Source organism: Mus pahari, unplaced genomic scaffold (assembly GCF_900095145.1).
Source record: "Mus pahari unplaced genomic scaffold, PAHARI_EIJ_v1.1 scaffold_4761_1, whole genome shotgun sequence".
Lineage (NCBI taxonomy): Eukaryota > Metazoa > Chordata > Mammalia > Rodentia > Muridae > Mus > Mus pahari.
The window spans coordinates 131,388-137,660 of record NW_018394043.1 but is presented as its reverse complement, the minus strand read 5'-3'; the positions used below and the strand labels follow the sequence as shown (position 1 = coordinate 137,660).

Sequence of the window (6,273 nt, the reverse complement as noted above, 5' to 3'; positions counted from 1 at the left end):
AGGCATACTTTGGGGTCTTTAGGATCAGGGTGTAACAGGCTGAGGAGGGGACTGAGGGAAAGAGTATAGGNAGAAATGACTGTAATAGTGGAACACATGTGCAGAGAAATAAAACTAGTGTAGTGGATAATCCCTGTAATCTTTGTGNTTGACTCTAGTGTGTACTTCTTTAACGGAGGACATAGACTAGTAATTGTCCATTCTCTTTATTTTGATTCACCAATCCAGGGACAAAACCTGCAGCCTATAAACTGTCCTGCTTACAAGATATGCTAGGTCAATGGTTGCACAGAACTTTTGAGGGTAACCACTTCACTAGTTTAATTTAAGGCCCACGACAGAAGGANCCTGTAATTGACACTGCTTGTTGACCAGAGAGTAGAAGCAGGATAGTCCCAAGACACAAGTTAGATGCAAACAAAACTGTCAGAAAAAAACCACCCAAACAAACAAAAAAATCACACACACAGAAACCAAAACTAAACAAAGAAAGAAAACTCAAGAAACTCCTTAGGATATTCTATACATTCAAAATTTGGTGCTTACATAATTGTAATTAGAAAGTCGGCCTCCAGCAGGTGATTCAAGTAATTGAAGAATCCCACACCTAAAAACAAAAACAAAACAAAACATAAAAACCATACACACACAGAGAGAGAAACTAAATTAACCAAACCAAAAAAAAAAAACAAAAAACCCTCAAGAAACTCCCTAATTATATTCTATTTATTCAAAATTTTGCATCTATTCCAGTTATAATTAGAAAATCAGCCTCCAGCAGGTGATAGGAGTAGTTGAAGACATCCACACCTAAACATTAGGCAGAGAGGACCCAGGTTTGCAGTCTCCATTACTTTCCTAACCTAGGAACTTAGGAAACCAAAGAAAAGATTGGCGGCAAAATCATGGAAGACAGGCCTGTGGAAGACACAGGAAGAGCACACCCAAGAGAAATAACTGAGATGGAATCATGGGGTTTTACGTATAATGAAGCACAATCTGTAGCCTGCATGGATCTATACTACGCACTTTGCATATACGTTATGGTAGCCTGCTGATATTTTGGGTGTGTGTGTGAGGGCTGCTGACTGGGAGTGAGTGTGTCTTGGACGATTTTGCTTGCTCTTAGGACTCTTTTCCTTGTACTGGTTGACCTCTCTAAACCTTGATGTGAGTGTTTGTAAGGCAAATGGTCAAAATTTCAGTATTCACAGATAATATGAAACTATACATAAGCAACCCAAAAGATACTGCCAAAGAATTTCTACAGCTTCTATACAACTTCACCAAAGTGGCTTGATACATCCTTAATTTAAAGTAATATTCATAGCTTTCATTTATCCAAACAATAAATGGGGTGAGAAACAAATTATGGAAAGAACACCCTTTACAATAGCCACAAATACAATAAAATATCTCAGTGTATTTAAGGAAGCAAGTGGTAACCATGGATGAAAAGTACTTCAAGTCTCTGAAGACAGAAATGAAGGAAGATATCAGAAGATGGGAGAATCTCCTATGGTCAAGGATTGTTAAGATTAACATAGTGAACATGTCCGTCTTAATAAACAAAATGTATAGACTCAATGCATTTCCCATCAAAATTCAAACACAACTATTTACAGAGCTTGAAAAAGCAATTCTCAACTTCCCAAGAAAGAACAACAAGCCAAAGTTAGCTATAAAAGTTTTTAACAACAAAAAAAACTTCTTGGGGTTTCAGCATCCCTGATACCAAACTGTGCTACAGAGCAATGTTTATAAAAACTACATGGTATTGTTACAGAAACATACAGGTTCATCAATGGAATTGAATTGAAGATCCTGAAATAAACCCACACACCTATAAACAGTAGATTTTTGACAAAGAATGCAAAAATCATACAATGAAAACTTGCAAGCATCTTCAACAAATGTTGTTCTAACTGGATGTCTATAGGTAAAAGAAAGAAAATAAAGTTCTATCACCCCGAACAAAACAAAATTTGAAATGAATCAAAGAAGTCAATATAACTGGTACACTACCTTTTTTCGCAACGAGTTTGCAGGTGTTGTGAAAGCCACCTCTAATTCAAAGCAAAAATGGGAGAGGGAAAGACTCACATCATCATCATCGTAATCGGACACGTAGACTCTGGCAAGTCCACCACAACTGGCCACCTGATCTACAAATGTGGTGGGATCGACAAACAAACCATCGAGAAGTTTGAGAAGGAGGCTGCTGAGATGGGAAAGGGCTCCTTCAAGTACGCCTGGGTCTTGGACAAACTGAAAGCAGAGTGTGAGTGTGGTATCACTATTGACATCTCCCTGTGGAAATTTGAGACCAGCAAATACTATGTGACCATCATTGATGCCCCAGGACACAGAGATTTCATCAAAAACATGATTATAGGCACATCCCAGGCTGACTGTGCTGTCCTGATTGTTGCTGCTGGTGTTGGTGAATTTGAAGCTGGTATCTCCAAGAATGGGCAGACCCGTGAGCATGCTCTTCTGGCTTACACCCTGGGTGTGAAACAGCTGATTGTTGGTGTCAACAAAATGGATTCCACCGAGCCACCTTACAGTCAGAAGAGATACGAGGAAATCGTTAAGGAAGTCAGCACCTACATTAAGAAAATTGGCTACAACCCCTGACACAGTAGCATTTGTGCCAATTTCTGGTTGGAATGGTGACAACATGCTGGAGCCAAGTGCTAATATGCCTTGGTTCAAGGGATGCAAAGTCACCCGCAAAGATGGCAGTGCCAGTGGCACCACGCTGCTGGAAGCTTTGGACTGCATCCTACCGCCAACTCGTCCAACTGACAAGCCTCTGCGACTGCCCCTCCAAGATGTCTATAAAATTGGGGGCATTGGCACTGCCCCTGTGGGCTGAGTGGAGACTGGTGTTCTCAAACCCGGCATGGTGGTTACCTTTGCTCCAGTCAATGTAACAACTGAAGTCAAGTCTGTTGAAATGCACCATGAAGTTTTGAGTGAAGCTCTTCCTGGGGACAATGTGGGCTTCAATGTAAAGAATGTGTCTGTCAAATATGTTAGACTGGTGACAGCAAAAATGACCCACCAATGGAAGCAGTTGGCTTCACTGCTCAGGTGATTATCCTGAACCATCCAGGCCAAATTAGTGCTGGCTATGCTCCTGATCTGGATAGTCACACAGCCCACATAGCATGCAAGTTTGCTGAGCTTAAAGAAAAGATTGATCGTCGCTCTGGTAAGAAGCTGGAAGATGGCTTCTTTTCCGGTTTCTGCGACAGCTGCAGTCATGAGCAGCAAAGTCTCCCACCATTCTCTGTAAGAGGTGGTGCGGGAAGTCCTGCACGGGAACCAGCGCAAGCGCTGCAAGGTTCTGGGGAAGGTGGAGCTGCAGATCAGCATGAAGAACTATGACCCTCAGAAGGACAAACGTTTCTCGGGCACTGTCAGGCTTAAGTCCACCCCTCGCCCCAAGTTCTCGGTGTGCATCCTGGGGGACCAGCAGCACTGTGATGAAGTCAAGGCCATGGACATCCCCACATGGATATCGAGGTGCTCAAGAAGCTGAACAAGAACAAGAAGTTGGTCAAGAAGCTGGCCAAGAAGTACGATGCCTTTTTGGCCTCTGAGTCTCTGATTAAGCAGATCCCACCTATCCTGGGCCCAGGCCTCAACAAGGCTGGCAAGTTCCCCTCCCTGCTGACACAAAATGATAACATGGTGGCCAAAGTGGATGAGGTGAAGTCTACCATCAAGTTCCAGATGAAGAAGGTGCTGTGTCTGGCCATCGCTGTTGGCCATGTGAAGATGACGGATGATGAGCTGCTCTACAACATCCATCTGGCTATCAATTTCTTGGCGTCCTTGCTCAAGAAAAACTGGCAAAACGTCCAGGCTTTGTTCATCAAGAGCACCATGGGCAAGCCCCAGCATCTGTATTAAGATGCTCCAATAAATCTCAGTGCTGCTACTCAAAGAAAAAAAAAGAAGGTGGAAGATGGCCCCAAATACCTGAAGTCTGGTGATGCTGCCGTTGTTGATATGGTCCCTGGCAAGCCCATGTGTGTTGAGAGCTTCTCTGACTATCCTCCACTTGGTTGTTTTGCTGTTCTTAACATGTTTCTGTGGGTGTCATCAAAGCTGTGGACAAGAAGGCTGCTGGAGCTGGCAAAGTCACCAAATCTGCCCAGAAAGCTCAGAAGGCTAAATGATTATTATCTCTAACACCTGCTACCCCAGTCTTAATCAGTGGTGGAAGAACAGTCTCAGAATTGTGTGTCTCAATTGGTCATTTAAGTTTAATAGTAAAAGACTGGTTAATGATAACGCATCGTAAAACCTTCAGAAGGAAAGAATGTTTTGTGGACCTTTGTGTGTGTGTGTGTGTGTGTGTGTGTGTGTGTGTGTGTGTGTGTGTGTGTGTGTGTGTGGCAGTTTTAAGTTATTAGTTTTCAAAATCAGTACTTTTTAATGGAAACCACTTGACCAAAAATCTGTCACAGAATTTTGAGATCATTAAAACAAGTATAATGAGGAAAAAAAACCAACTGGTACACTAAATGCAATAGAAGAGAAAGTGATAAATACCTTGAATGCATTGGTACAGGAGACAACTTTCTAAACAGATCACCAATGGCTCAGGCACTAAGATCAACAATTGATACATGGGACTGCAACAAACTGCAGCACTTCTGTAAGGTCAATAGGACAAAATGGCAGGAAAAGATCTTCACCATCCCAATCTCCAACAGAGGTCTAATATCCAAAATAAATAAATAAATAAATAAAAAAGTTAGACACAAACAATCCAAATAACCCAATTAAAAATGGAGTACAGACCCAAAGAAAGAATTCTCAACATAGAAACCTGAGGGGTTGTAGAAGCACTGTTATACCTGCAATATATAGACTTCATAATGCTATCCTCATATAGAACAGTTTCAACATAAGAAGGCAGAAAGAAATGAACAAAGTCACTGAAATAAATGTATTTTGCATTGACACAAAAAGCAAGAATGAAAATGAAGTTAAAAAAATCTTTATTATTCACTATTACAGTGGCAAAACTACTGTCAATACAATAATGGTTACACAATTTATGTTCATATCACACAGAAGAATATCTTGCTCCACAAAAATATCAGCATAGATGTTTTGACTTTGGCTGGGGAGGAAGAATCATTTTTGGCATCAATATTTGTTTGTCAAATTTAAATTGCTTCAGAAACGTATACATTCAAATCTGTTCCCTTTTAATTAGGAAACATTTTGATAGTTCTACTTAACATATTGCTACATTCATAGCTTATTTTCCAACGAAGTCTTTAGTGAATATTTTTGCAGAAAAGTATTTAATAATTCATATCATGTATATAATTTCCTGGTGTTTCCTTTTTGATATTCCACAAGGAAAGTATACTGGATAAGGTTTTGAATACTCTCCATAATTTGATAGGTATTTTATTTTCTTAAATCCAAGAAGAGTAAATAACTTTGATATTTATAAAGAATATTTTTAAGTTGTTCAGTTGTCTGAATTTTCTTTTGTTTTTGAATAAAGGAGATTTTAGAGAAGGCTGTCCTTCACATTCTTAACATGCTCTAGGTTTGTTTATCTCCACTATGGATTTTGAGGCGAGTTTTATGATTTGAGGTGTTGATAAATACTTTCTACATCATTTATATTCGTAATAATTTTCTCTTATATGCATTCTTGTATATACTGAGGATAAGTTGAGATTTTTCAGCCACAAGAACTGAACCAATACTGGATTTTTCAACTTCCCATTGATGTACACTTATTGTTTGACGAGTTCGTCCACAGACTGTGATCCATTCTAATAAGTCCACATTCAACATACATAGACAGGTCCAATGTATCAGCTTTGTTCAACTACAGAATTTGCTAGTATATCAATATTTTTGTTATTGTTTCCTTTCCTTTCCTTTCCTTTCCTTTCCTTTCCTTTCCTTTCCTTTCCTTTCCTTTCCTTTCCTTTCCTTTCCTTTCCTTCCCTTTCCTTCCCTTCCCTTTCTCTTCTCTCTCTTCTCTTTCTCTTCTCTTCTCTTCTCTTCTCTTCTCTTCTCTTCTCTTCTCTTCTCTTCTCTTCTCTTCTCTTCTCTTCTCTTCTCTTTGTACTGAGGAAGATGTACTAGCTAACAACAGAGATCCACAGTGTTTGTCATCACCTTCTTCCCTTTTTCCTGTGTTGTGTGCTAGGTGAAAATTATCTCCAATTTTATCTGAACCAAACATGAAGCCACAAAAAAACCCTTTTCCCTAAATTCTCT

At 39.8% G+C, this 6,273-nt stretch overlaps 2 pseudogenes across 1 annotated transcript; both read left to right on the top strand.

Annotated features, from left to right (window-relative positions):
- The first annotated feature begins 2,082 nt into the window (after nucleotides 1-2,082).
- Nucleotides 2,083-3,019, top strand: LOC110315846 (annotated as a pseudogene). Its single transcript, XR_003843224.1, has one exon. The product of XR_003843224.1 is annotated as an elongation factor 1-alpha 1 pseudogene (transcript).
- A 201-nt stretch (nucleotides 3,020-3,220) lies between these two features.
- Nucleotides 3,221-3,924, top strand: LOC110315847 (annotated as a pseudogene).
- Nucleotides 3,925-6,273: the final 2,349 nt, after the last annotated feature.